We start from the raw sequence: 14956 nt of genomic DNA on the forward strand, positions 1-14956 counted from the left end.
TTTTCTGTTAGCAGGCAGATAAAATCTGCTTTGGCAGATTGTGCTTCTCTGCAGGTAAAATGTTCTCCATCAGCAGCTATACTTTCCACTCAGATATAAAGTTTTGCATCAGAAGTTGCCCCTTTGTGGCAAAACTTCAGAAGCTATTTCAGGCAATTCTCACTCCTGTTGACACAAACTTTTAAAAACATGAAAACACTCCTAAACAGCTATAAAATTAATCTCAAAAAATATTGTTAAACGAAACATTTCAGCTTCTGCCTACAGCATTCTTGATGTCAAACTTCACAAGCTAGGAAAGAAAAGCTTAAGCCTTATTTTATTCCTTCCCCCATATCCCTACATTTTATCTCTGATGCAACTACATTTACAACAGATAGTACTGGATGGACCTATTTCTCTCTTTATGATCATAAAGAGTTGCTTGTAGAAGACTTCTGTTCATAATGTTGGACTTCTGTCCAGCATTTTAGGAAAGTAATGGGCTTAAATGAAGATGAAATGGCCCCTAGAACTGTATCAGCTAATGGACTGACAAGCACTTGCAAAGTGTCTCCAGTATATTAAATAGGTTAAACAAATTAAATGAATTACCACATCACTGCCTCCCTTGTTACTTGTGTAATAATAAATGCCATTTAAAGCAATATGTACACATCAATATGCAAACTGAATAGACATTGTCATTCCTGATCCATAGGGCATTGCCAGGGCAGTCAGCTTTGTTGTGCTGTGAAACAGTGAGGATACTTTTCCTAATGCACTGTATGATTCAGACTGGTATGAACAATACAGACTTAACATCCTATCAATCTCTTCACTATTCCTTATTTCCTTTGCAAGGTATCCATCTGTTGGTGATGGAATCTGCCAAACTGGAATCTATTGTTAATCTGGAGTTACCTGCTGCTTTGTCAGATGCCATGAAGGGACTGGCTTGTGAAAGCTTATTCCCTTTTTTTGCAGTTGTATCAGGTAGAACTACTCTCTTGTTTCCCCCACAGGCAGACACTACTGGCGACAATCACTATGTAGTTAACAATAGCAACCGTAGTCTGAGCTCTTCAGAATTAAGCATGCTGCGTAATGTATGAAGCATACTGTGTAATGTATAATGCTAAGTGTTCTAACTCCTCTAATTAATTTAACCACCCGTGGCTAGGGGCCATGGGTTAGTGCCCTCTTTCCAGTCTACCAGCTCTTTAATAAATAAACAAACAAACAAAAAAGAATCTCTAAATTAAAAGAAGCAGAAAAATACTTTTCCTCTGAGTTACTTGGGTTGAAGTAATTTCTCGCTGTCAGGGTCCTAATGGACATTCTGAAAAACACATATTGGGAAGCCAGTCCCCACTATAAAAGATTATGTAGGTCAATTGTTTTAATCTGAAATCTGTTTTATACAGATATGATTCCTTTTATTTGTGAAGTGAAGAGAAGATGCAGAAATCCCTTCTTTTCTGATTAAATTAAAAAATATCTGTATACATTCTCCTGCACTGGTCCTAAGAAATTTGTGATAGGATTGGTACTTACATGCTTTTGAACTCTAAACAAGGGGTGTTTTGTTTTCTTTGTTTTAAACCCATACAAACACTGTTTCTTTCCTACTACCTTTTGCATTAACAAATCTATCTGTAAACATCATTTAGTGATAATTAGCAGACATTTTAGTCTGGAAATTTGGAGATTCACAGTGATCTGTCTTTCACTGGCTCAGAAATCTGGTCTTGCAATTATGTACTGTCATCAATATATTATTCTTCAATTGGTGATAAGCACAGCCTAGCTTACTTCATTAGAAGTTAGGGTTAGAAAATAGTTAGACCTTGTCATTATACTGCTGAGAATTCAAGCAGTAGGAAAGGGACAGGTAATGTTATCATAGGAGAAACTGGAAACACTCTTAGCCAAGGAGAGTAAAGTTTTCTTGAAGCACTGAGTACAGCACCAGTATAGCCTCTTTAAGTTACTTAAAGATTTCTTTATGATAAAAACCTAAGTTTCCCAAACAAGCACTTCTTTGTAGTAGTAATGGAAGGAAATGAAAAGCACAGCAAAGGAAAGAATTTCTAATAGGGTTACTTTATGACAATAACCTGTTTCCTGGAAGATGAGCAGTTCAGGTTTGCAAACAAAAATGAATTGGCAAGCTTTCCATCTCCCTGCCCCCCAGAAAGTTAAATCATAAATTGTTGCTACCAGAACTTGTAAAAGGAACATGGACTAACAGCATTTAAGAGGAGCTAAATGAAGATGATACCACTTTACAAACTTAAAAACTAAATAAAGCAAAATCACTGGTTATTTTGGACAAACTGAGAATATAATGTATCGATAAAGACATTAAGGAATTACAGTGGAATACTTAAAATTTAAATGAGTCTGTTGTCCCAAGTGTATTATCATTTAATAAGCTTATTGAATATCACTATTTTAACAATTAATAGAAACCTGTCTTGCTGTAGGCTATTTTCATAACTGTTAATTAAGTATCTACAAATTCCTTACAAAGTCCATGTGCTACTAACAATGAGATTAAGCATTTCTTGCTTATGTAATTTTGAGCTAATTACAAGACTATTAAATTTATCTTATAAATGCTCAGTGAATTCTCTTTTAACAATCATCTTATATTTAATTAAAAAGCAGTATCTGGCTTGCTAAGTTAGAATTAAATGCTTACTGGAGACACTAAATTAAAAAGTGTTACTAACATTTTACCAGTGAATAAGTGACTACACAGATATTTTCACAATTTAGAATAGTCACCCAGAAGGCAAGCAAACAAGCATATTCAAAGGCCTTGAGTTCCATGCGCTCTTTAGAAACTTCTTTAAATACAAAAGTACACTGGCTGCTACTCTCCTCCTTCTTAATCAGAACTAAATTGTCAAAAGCATACATGGACAGCATGTGAAAATCATAGAATCATAGATGTAATGGAAAAGACTGTTTAATTTTATAAAGGTGAGTTAAAGAAGAGCTGCCACAAATGAAGTAATAGTTAAATACTCGTTTACGAACAGTTGAAAGTTTGCTTTGTACGGCCAACAGGAATGGAAAAAAAGGTGCCTCAGAGAGTATTGACAGTATTAACACCATATCTGATTAGATTTTAAAAAATATTTAGAGATCCAATTCTTAGAGGTTCCAAAGTATCTTAATCTCAGTTAAATTATTTACTCTAAAGGCAGAAAAATTATTTTCAAAGAATAGCAGTGTTGTATATGCTTGTGATTATGTTTCTTTACTTTCACCAAATTGAATTTAAAAAAGTATATTAAGGGTTTGGTTTTGTGTTTTTTTTTCTGGGGGCAATTGTTGTGGGTTTTTTTTTCTTTTAAGATAATGACTGCTTTGTCCACCCTGCTGTAAAAATGATAGTAAAAAATATTGTAAAGAGAAATCAGGTTTTGCCTTTTGATTTAAAAGAAAAACCAAGCAGTAGTGGCAAGGACATTGTTAGGTTTCCTGAGAATGAGTTTTAATGTTTAAACACTACTCATGAAAATTCCCTGTCCATATATATTCATGACAAGTTCCCTGTGCTTAGTGAGTGTCATGGAAAGTCAGAGCATTTTTGAATATGAAGAGAAAGGCTTAACTGGGAGAACAGAATACTGGAGAGCTATGCTTTTTGAATCAAGGAAACTTAGTAGCTGAGAAGTGTAAAGAAATAGAAAATGAGGGCTGGGAAGAACTCAGGCAGTCATCTTATTTCACTCTTTCTTTGTTATTCTTGATAAATGGTTGGTCGTCCTGTTTTATATACCTGCTAAGGTGGAAGCACTGTACTCTCCTCTGACAATTTATTTTATCATTGTTTCACTGCCCTTCCTGTACAAAAGCTTTCTAAGGTATGGTCTGAACACTGTGATGCAGTTCGAGCCCACTACTTCTTGTTTCATCTTTCAAGGATGTACTTCACAAATCATTCCCCTGTTCTTCCTCACACTTGGCTTTTACTGCGAGACTGTCACTATATTCTGCCTCACCCTTCCTTCTCTTCAGGCTAAAACATCCCAGTTCATTCAATTTTCCTGAAGAGTCAGGTTCGCTGTATTTCTAATTGCTCTTCTTGTGCTGCTTTAGTTCTTGCCATACTGCCATCCAGTGCCCAATACTGTACTCCAGGTAAAGCCTTAGGACTGCTATAAAAGTCAGAGAGGACTTTTTACATCTTGCAGCCTATACTCACAGTCCTGTCGCATGCTTTTCAAAGCAGCATGCTATCACTGAGTCAAGTTCAGATGATGATCCAATAAACACACCTAGATTTGCTGCAGAACTTTTTCTCGGGCAATGGTTTCCTGTCTTGCATGACTCTTTCTCCTGTTTCTATACAGAGTCTCCTCTCATCTCTAACAATTGCACTTTGCTTTGCAGCATTTCTCTAGTTTGATATCACCATTTTTATTCCTCCGTTAGATGTGCAGTCTCCTGCACCCCAGTTTTAAGTGCAAATTTAGTACCTGCTCCATTAGCCAAGTCATTAATTTGAAATTATTTAATGATACCAGATACAAAGCAGATTGCTATGGAGACTCACCTGAAATATCCTTTCGGTAAGGCCATGAAATATTCATAACTAATCTCAGGCAAAAGTTTTCATTCTGTTTTTCCTGCCTTGCAATTGTTTCATCTACAGGATGCTTCTACAGGTTTAGAGAATGTTATATGAAACAATGTCAGAAGCTTCAAGGGGACCAGTATGAGCATGTTGTCTTCTTTAAAATTCTGATATATTAACTCTTACAATTTGTTTTTCTTTTTCTCTTTTTGAATGTTATTCCTTTGAGGAAAAAAAGTCTGCCTTCTAGCAGTGTCTCCTGTAGTAACAGTGGCATTCTTCAAGCAAGAAGCCCAACACCATTGGTCAGATGTCATTTCTGCTTCAGTCTTATATTTTTTAATTTCACCTATGCAGATGCATCTTAGGCATTGAAAACACTGATGACATTATATATATATTTATTTTTATATATATATAAAAATATATATATATATATTTGCCTAAAAATTTTTGAACCCTTACCTGATGTACAGTTTACTGCTAAATGTTTCCAAGTGCCAGGCATGCAATGGAGAGTTCAGTGTGGCTCAGCAAGCACGAGCTCAGCAGTGAGTAAAGTAGACCTATGCTAATCAGGTTTATCCATAAACTTAGATGTTATTGTGTCTTTGTTGCAGCCTTGCAGCTAAGTGCAGGAGTGGCTCTACGGGTGAATTGTTAAGGATGCATGGTTAAAGACAAGTATTATCTCAATTACAAAGTGAAGATAACAAAAGGCTTTTTATATTTTCTTTACTTGTGACTAGCTGCACCTGTTTTCCATCTTTCAGCTGTACCCTTTTCACCTGATTTATATCCTTACATTAAATGTTATCACAAATCATGAATTGCTCTCGCTTAATGTTTATTACTGCAGATTACTATTATCTCTCACAGTGCTGTTGGCTTTATCTTTGTGCATTTCAGTGCCTCCTTTAATTATTTCATTTTAAGGTACTTTGCTCCTGCCTCTCTGCAGTTACAAATTATGCAGTCTGCAAGTAACTCCTAACAAATCTAGTAAAGGACTCAGTACGAAACATTTGACTTTTAAGCATTTGTCTCCTTCAGTGGAAGCCCACGTTCCCAAGTGCAGCACCATGGTGCATCTCAGTAATTATAGGGAGAGTTAGGTACTTAATGCAATCTAATGTGATTGACTAAGGAAAGGTAAGCTACCAAAAGACAGTAAGCAGCTGCTTAGTCACACAGCAGACAAGGTCTGAGGGTGAGCAAAGGACTTAATCAGTCCTGTCATGGGACTGTGGGGAAGTTTCTGTTGCACAATCAGAAAACACCTTCTGAACTTGAATGTCTCATTCTTTTCTCTCAGAGGATTTAGGAGCTCTCAACCCTTGTGTGTCTTTGTGTTGCTGTTGAGGGAATCTATCTGTAGTTTGGGGAAATCCAGCTCAGCACTGTGTAAATTAGTAACAGATTGATGAAGATATGGCATTTTTAGAAATCTTTAGTTTGTCATGGTAGAATTTGATGTTGGATTGTCTTTATCTTCTTTTAATGCACTACCCTTCAGCTGTCAGGGGTTGCGCTACAAGCATCAGAATATTTACCTGACTTTCTATGGGACTGTCTTGACACTTGCAAATTATTTTTCTGGCCTGTGGTAAGGTTTTTAGCATGCCTCCCTATTAGATGCTTTGAAATTGTAACACTAGTTCAGATTTGCTTTTGACTGGTTGATTATGGAAGAGGTGTTAATATGATGAATCTCAATTTTCATTCCCAGGAAAACTGCAGGAACTTGATGTAAGGAAACACAAATCTGCCTTCAAATTACTGGCATGCTGTACTGCTTTGCCTGTGACTGCCATTACGATCATGTCTGTCAGTTCACCTACTTTATAGAAGTCTGACTTGTCTATAATAATGAGGTATTTTATATATAGTTTGTTGTGAGAGAAAAGACCTGTTCCTGTTTCAGTCAGGGTCCTGGTGCTACAAAAGTAATTTGTTTCTTTCTGTTGCTTGGCTTTAATTTTCTCATAAGTAGCACATCCATCCACCAGACCTCAGATGTTGTTGTTAATCTTAGTCCAGCATGCCTAGCCTTCTGGACACAGAATTTTGTTCTAGGTCATTGTATTTCTGAGAGAGGTTTTGTATTTGACTGTATGAAAGCAGGACTGTGATTCTTGTACCTGTTTACATGAAGCAGTTTGTATGTCCAAATAACCACAGTGATTCTGATGCTGTCAAGTGGCAAGTGGAGTTACTCTTGCACTGCTTTGCAGTTTGAACAGGATGATGGATCACAGCACATGTAAATCTTTGTCAGTAGTGGGTTCCTGGATTCCTTCCAAGCATTTGTCTTGAACCCAGCATATAATTGACTTGGACAGTGTTTCCCAAGATTTCTGTTTCTGTCAGGTTCATGGATCTTACAGTGTTGTTCTCTCAGAATAAGCACACAGCTAAATAGAAATTGATTCCTTTCTGGGTGTTCATTTCTAAGCCTAATTCTTGAGATTTCACTAGCATAAACTGGAGTGTTTGGGAGTCCTTAGCAGTGTTTTCATAAAAACATTCTTCTGGTGGCTATTACCAGCAGTAGCAAAGGCAGGCACTGCTCAGTATGGGAAGGAAAGCTGGAAGCTGAGTGTGGCAGCAGGGCAGACAGGGGAAGGGTTCTCACTGACATGGGGACAGTCCCAGAGCACCTCAGCAAGGAGACCAGAGCAGTGACAGTAACAATGACCTAGTTCAGTCAAGAGTCCAAATCATCAGACAGGCCTCTAGAGAAGAGACAGATCTGAGGCCAAGCCAAGAGGTGCAATCTGTGTGTCTGGGTCAATGGAGTACATGGCTATGCATGGTTGCTGTGCAGAGTAGCTCAGACAGTGACCAAGGATGAGAGACTGATCTTAAAAATGGCTCCTAAGTGAGCTAAGCCTTCTGAAATACCTTTTCCAGGCCCCACAGCTTCACTGTTGAATCTAGCCTTGAGCCCAGGCAGACAAAGCCCCAGGGAGGAAAAGTGGAGAAATTCACACAAAGCACTGGCAATTACATCATTTTCTGCTCCAAAGATCTTCCATTCTAAGCATGCAGACTGAAATTTTCCCATGCAAATCCATTGGAAATGCTGAACTTAATTAAAAACAACTACTGCAACCTTCCTTTTTCTGGTATTCCATATATTGTTGTCATGTCCTCAGTTTGTATTTCAGTAAATTGATACTCTATAGAGTGAAAAATAATCATATTTATACTGATTTTTTTTTTTTTTTTTTACCAGAAAATGGCCTGAAGACAAGCAGGTGAGGCAGTGGAAAGAATTTTTTTGCACATGACTTATGAATCTCAACAGTCTTCAGAGTGATCTGATTTCTTTAGTAAGGTTCATCAATTCTTGTTCATTGCTTAGGGAAGGATTTACAGCCCTTTCAAAGCTATAAATTGCACTGTGTTTTCTTACAGTTTTCCCTTAATCTTAGTTCTGTGTTTATTTTCTTGACTCATTCTTAACAAACATACAAGGTTGTGTTAAGGACTTGTTACTGCCTGTGTAGTGCTGCCTACTCCATACTGAAGTCATTCTTCCATAAAACAGGCTACTATTAAGAACTTACAGTCTTTTGTTACTTGCCAAAGAGAAGCTGTGTTTCTTTTGGTTTTTTGAAGGGTTACTATCCCCCTAATCCAGGTAGTATCTATCTTTAAAGTGTAATAGGTTTTGTTAAACCAAGCAGGTTTCTGCAGATGTATATGGTAATTATCTAGTCTTAGTACTTTGCTTAAACTACTTGGACCTTTGCAGATTCACAGTTTGCCTGGTGTTCTCAATGACTGCCTTGATAGGTGTTTAGCAATGATGGGGTGGTTGTTTTTTTTTTCTCATTTTCTTTATTGCTTCCACAATTTTTGTTTGTTTGTTTTAATGCAATGGATGTTCTGCAAGACAGATGTTGTGCAGGCTGAATTGTTTTATTCATTTCCAGGTGTAACATCCTTGGAAGTCGTCCCAGTCTTTCAAATACAGCTTGGTAATTTTAGAGGCTTTGCTATAGGAATAGCATAGAGAATTGCCTGCCTCGAGTTATTTGTGTTTTGCTCGTTCTTGTATTTTATTAATAATTTCTCCAGGTTCATAAGTTCAGTTGTTTCAGCTGGTAGCTATGTCTCCTTTACTTTGACAATCCATACATTGGTCTATGTATTTCACTTTTGTATTCCGATTGTAATTTATATTATCCCAGTAGCATAATGGCTGTGTACAAGTGAAATATTAATTTGGTTCAGGTTGGTGTAATTTTGCCTTTGTTGGGTTCTTGTCTTTTTCCTTATTTAAGGCTAAATGAGTATTTATTGGCCAGCACAGTCACTGATCCTCAGCTTCCTAACTGGCATTCTGTTTTCTGCTTGTTTCTGAGCCTGCCATTGAATCTTATGCTAGCCTGAGCTTTATAAACCATTTGTTTATGTTTGTGCTGCCTTAATGTTGGACATGCAAAATCTCATCCCCCATGTCACTGCTTTCGTGATATGGTGCCTCTGTACTTTGGTTTGTTTTTTTTCATGTACAACCTTTGACATGATGCTTTCTCTTGCTACAATTATTGCTTATAACCTCATGTGCAGGGCATTTTCCATTATCATTTTTTTCTCTGTAATATCAATAGATCTTCTTTTGCATTCTGTTTATGTTCTCTTTGTGAATTTGCTTTTGCACTTAGAGTGTTGGCATATTTTCTTTTGTATTTTCATGTTTCCTTGTGCCCTGCTGATGAACATTCTTGGTGCCTACTCAACTCAGTATTTTGGATGGGATGCTGTATCTGTATCAAATCTATAAAAAGAGCACAGGTTCTATGGATATTCTCATACGAGTACCCAAACTTTCTTCCTTAATACTAATATACCACAATACATTAAGTATTTTTTTGTCTGGTATAGACATGAATTAGCCCTGCTATGTAGTCAGACATAACTGATGCACAGTGAGAACTTACCTTCACAGCTGATACTCCAGCAGCGTCTTTGCAGAGCCTCTTGGAGGACTATACACAGCCTTCTCAATCTGCCTCTGCTGTCTGACCATGTGATAGCATTAAAAGATGTGACAGAATCTATGACAGCTCAGAATCACACAAGATCTTAGTTTGCCTCTGTTTTTTATCCAGATTCACTACAATTTAGTATTTTTTTTCCCAATCTATAATAATGTTCAATTTCACAACACATTTCCTCTTGCTTTCCTTTACATCTCAGTTTCCATGATGGTGATAGTTTTCTTTTTCATTTAGGAAGGTTTTTCAAACATTCATAATTTCATATTTCTTGGGTCTGCAGGAATCTATGATATCAGGTCCTAAGTTTTTATAAATGAAGAAAGAAAGCCAAAATAATACATTTAGTCTTTATTCTTCCTTGCAGGTATACTGTGGAGTTCTTAAAAGTTTCTAGACAGTCTTATGCACGAAACATTTACCAACTTGTTCACCTCTAGATGTTCAGTTGGGAAATTGTCTATCATTAACAGTGAGGAAGTATTGCAGTATTTTTGTGTTTCAGTTATTATTTAGACTTTATCAAGAATACTAATATTAGTAAGGAAAGGTCACAGAGTTTATGACACAGATTTTTGCTTATGTAATAAGAGTGAAAATTAATACTAATGCCTGCCATATTCATAGAGAATTTGTTTTATTTCCTCTTTAAAAATTGTGGATGTTTCGGTAGAGATATCTGTGGGTATCCTGGATGTAGATCACTCAAAAATGTAGCCAAAAACCTCCAAAACAAATTAAAATCACCACATTTTTTTTCTTTGCTTGAATTTATCTTTTCAATAATCTGTAAGATTCAGAGACAATTTATGTCATGCTGGACAAATACAGAAAACTTTCAGAATCATCCTCTTCATTTTCTTCCCTTATACAACATAAACACATGAAAGGCTTTTTCAGTTCTTGTTGGAGCCTCATTTACAGCACTATGCATGGCTGGCTGGTTATAGTAACGCCTACTTTGTAAGTATTTTCAACCTTTTTCCTCTGTTAACCTGACTTGTAAATAGATTTAAATATTTGCTAAAACACTTGTGTTTAGGCTCTCCATTGGCTTTGCTGAAGCCTGCAAAATGCCAAATAAAATGATAGGGTATCTTAGCAGCGCTACTGAAAGAAAAGGATCAGTGTGATGGGTCAGGGTGGAGTACCAATCTAAGGGAGCTACTTGTGTTTAGTCTTTTGAGGTGAGCAAGAGCTTTCTGTTTGATATGCTATATGGGTTGTCACTTCCAGGCAATCTGAAAGGAATTGCACAATACACTCTTGACAGAAATGTTGCTGGATGTTGATTTTCTTTATGCAGGCAAACAATATAATAGGTTTAGATCAAAGCGTGGTCAAAAATGCAAATTTGCAGCCTGGACCCACAAATGTAGAAGACTGTTAGTGAAATGTTGTGAAGTTGTTAGGTGTACTGTCATCAGCTACAGGAGATGAAATTCCATTTTGTGTTGCTGTCACACAAAATTGTTGACCTGTTTACCATTAAGTACAACAGACTCATTAAAATTAATGGGGCAGTATATATAACTGTAAGAAGGGCAAGAAAAAAGAAGTCAGGATGTGTTAACTTTTTCTACATTTTTTATTCCCAGGTTCTTAAAGTCTTTCTCTGAAGGGGATTTTCTAGATTCTCTAGATAACTTATTTCAATGCTTAACTGCTCTTAACGGTTACCATAATGCTTCTAAAGTCTAGCTAAAATTTTCTGCTCTGAAAGTTAAACCTATTTCTTCTTGTCTAAGGTTCAATTTACACAGAGAGTAACTGATCACTATCCCCTTTACAATAACCTCATTTGTGAAGACATTTATCATGTCTCCCTCCATCTTCTCTTTTCTGGTTCAGACAAATCCAATTATTTTAATATTTCATGATAAGTAATGTTTTCTAAGATCCTAGTAATTTTTGTTGCTATCCTCAGGAGTCTTTCTAATTTGACTGCATGTTTCCTAGTGTGAGGACTGGGTATTCTAGATGAGGATTCGCACAGCCTATAAAGTGCAATAATTATCTCACTGGTGTTCTGTAGGAGTGTCTCATAATTACATCCCTAATTTACACTTGCCTTCTTTCATTTTTTTTTTGAATCAAAATGTTACTTTGGTTAGCCAGACACAGTTTGTGGCCTGTTTTAGCCTCAACTACTTAATCCCCAGTTTTGTAGTTGCAAGTTTATTTTGCCTTCCTCAGTAGAATATTTTGTACTTGTCTTTACTGAATTTCATCTTACTTATTTCAGACTGTCTCTCCAATTTAGTAGGGTCAAAATAATTAAGAATTCTAATTCTTTAGCATCATCAACAATGTGCCATGTAGTCAATCTTCCTTTACACCAAAATGTCCATGTATACACTGAATTGTGTTAGACATGAAGCAAACCCCTGGGAGATCACAAATGTTATGTCCACAGGAATGGACTGTTTCTTACTGATAACTACACTTCCATCATTTATCCACTCTAACAGTTTCCCAATGCAATCCCTTGTTTTTCTTAAGAAAGGGTTATAGGGGACAGCCTGGTTAAAACCAAGCTATGTTTTGTTTCCCAAAAAGACCTGTTTCTTAGGCAAAACCAATTTTTTTCCCATTCTGCCTCAAAATGCTGAGAAAAATCCTATTTCTGAACTGGTATCCCCAAATGTGCATGCTACTGATAAAAGAAATCATACCTATGAAGTATTGCAGTTCATCTGTGGTCTACAATTTTTTTTTCTACATCAGTGGAGTATTCTTAAACAGTGCATATATGACCATTAATAAATGCTTATTCACATAGCAATACTGACATCTGAATATGGATGGTTCCTTGAGCAATGTAAGTCATTCTCTAATAAATTCTGTATAGTCATAAATCAGAAAAGGCTATAAGTGCCAGCACTGGTTTCAGAAAAATATAAAGGTTTCAGTCTGTTTAAGTTTCCAGTAGTCGCTGATAGTAATTGCTGCTGAAAGAGTTTTAAAACACAAACTCTGATCAGTATGGAGCTCTTCTCTTTTCTGAAGTTGAAAAGGATGGTCTTTTTCACTTTATAACACTAGCTGTTTAGTGTGTGTCCTGGAGTGTAATAATGGACTCTCACTCATGTCGTGTTTAATAACACTGCAGCTGGGACTTTTATTAATCTGTAAATTCTTTTCCTTCTATAGGCTACATATTATTTCCAGACAGTCCTGAAAAATAATCACGTTAGTAAAGAATCAAGGTTTTTGAGGTAAATTAATGAAAATAAATTTTATACACTGCATTCAGTATGTACAAATATATCCATTACATATTTCAGCAATTGTTTCTAAAGTTTTCAAAGAAAGTCTATTAACTGTTTTGAATAGCATGCTTAATGTGCTTTGAGCAACATATCTTCTTCATTTGGCTTCTGTTCTGTGGAGTTCTGCTTTGTCTTCTGTTTGATTGTAGCCAACTGTTATTTCTAAGCTAATCAAAATAACTAACTGGCTACAGTTGTCATTTAATTTCACAACCTACTAATTTCTTTTTTTTATCTGCAAAAATGAGGATGTCTGTGATGTGGGTTTTGAGGTATTTTTATTTGCTTGGTTGGGTTTTTTTCAAATAACTGGAAGTAGAATGACAAGAGAAGTGACAGTGGCTGGAGCAATGACATTTACTGCAGAGATCCATGCAGCTTGCACTATGTGAAATGATGGCCTAAGTTTCATATCAATTGTAATTTGCAGTGGTATGTCAGGAGGAACTGAGGAATAAGAAAGAAAATGGGAAATATTTACATGGAAATTAAAGTATCCTTTATACCTATTTGTATTTTTATAGCTCCCTGAAAATTTTCCTGGGAAACAAAAAGCTTAATTTCTAGGAGAAATTTCTTCCATGGGTTCTTGGCTGACCTTGAAAAGGCTGATTAAGATCTGTCCATATATGCAGGAAAAACCAGTTGCAAACCTCAAGTACCTCTGATCCCCTGCACAAGCCTGTCTCGATTTGGAAGCCCCAGAGTAACACAGTTTAGTAGATTTGAGACCAGAACTGGCTTTCATTGTGCCATTTCAGAGCTCAGGAATATTTACACTTATCATGCAGACAAACTCAGTTTCTGTCTACGCTCTGGTTGTGGGTCTGTAAATTATGAAAGAATATTAGTGCACCTCAGCCTCCCCTTGTTGCTAAGAGAATAGAAACATTGGCTTGTACAGAATGCATCAAACCTATAAGGGTACTTTAATAAGATTTTTGAACCCATCTCTGGAGGGTTTAAAGAAGTAGGGGAACTGTCTATATTCAAAAGTAAAGAAATTTACTGTGGAGCTTTGCCTGGCTGGACATGCAATAAGAAGATGGCAGTCCCAGCATGTGGGAAATACAGCTGGATTATGGGATTCTTATTACCAAGCACCCTTTGACTATAAAGAATTGAGATCAGCTGCAGCAATCAAGTACAAAAAAAAAAAAAAAAGGCAAGAAAACATAATATTCAGTGTGGTGCTTTGTGTCATGGGGGAAGGAAAATCTTGCTTTTCAGATATCTAGAACTGAGGAGGGTATTTATATGTGCAGTATGCTACATTCCCAACTGCTAATGTTTTGTACTGGGGCAAGATTTAGAGCCTCCTTTTCTTTCTTTTCTGAGTTTTTATTCACATTTGTGTTTATTGTGACATTCTCTATACTTTTTTCAATGCATTTTCAGGCCTGTCAGGTTAAGAGCATTTCCTTCAGATTCCGAGTTTTCTTTCTTCTGGACTCAGGTTACCTTTCTTACAGATCTGACACATTCAGAACCTTTCTGGTCCCTCGAGTGGGTATATCTGAGCTGTGTTGGGGAGCAAGTGGACTGCTGTTGGGTGCCAACAGGACTTTTGTTCTCTTGCCACCACCCAGCCCATCACACCCCTCTGGGTCAAATCACCTAGGCTGCCTAGGAGCTGTGTTGCCCTGTCTTCTCCCTGTGACACTGACTCATTCCTACTTACACACAAAGGTTGGATACAGAAAGCAAACCATATGTGTTAACAGAGGCACTTACTGTCTGTTGTTATAATCCTTGCACGGATTTTCTGCAGGATTTTCCTCAGTATACTTTCAGCACAAAACTGAATCAAATTTCTTCTGAAGCTTTAAAATCAAAGAGATTTACTTCCTTTCACAACTGCATACTTACAAGCGCAAAGGTATACAAACACATTCCTTTCTGAGCTTGAACTTTATGGTGACATCAGGAACCAAAGTGCTTTCTTTCCATGAGAATGCAAATTGGAGCTGCTTCTCCTTCTACACTACTTATTCTCTTCTCATGAGACTCTTGATTTCGTATTGCAGCTCCAGGACATTGGAATATTTTGATTATAGCCTGAGTTTGCAGGTGATTATTCACTGCTTTTCTTGGAGATGGCT

This window comes from Melopsittacus undulatus, chromosome Z (genome assembly GCF_012275295.1).
Source record: "Melopsittacus undulatus isolate bMelUnd1 chromosome Z, bMelUnd1.mat.Z, whole genome shotgun sequence".
Taxonomy (NCBI): domain Eukaryota; kingdom Metazoa; phylum Chordata; class Aves; order Psittaciformes; family Psittaculidae; genus Melopsittacus; species Melopsittacus undulatus.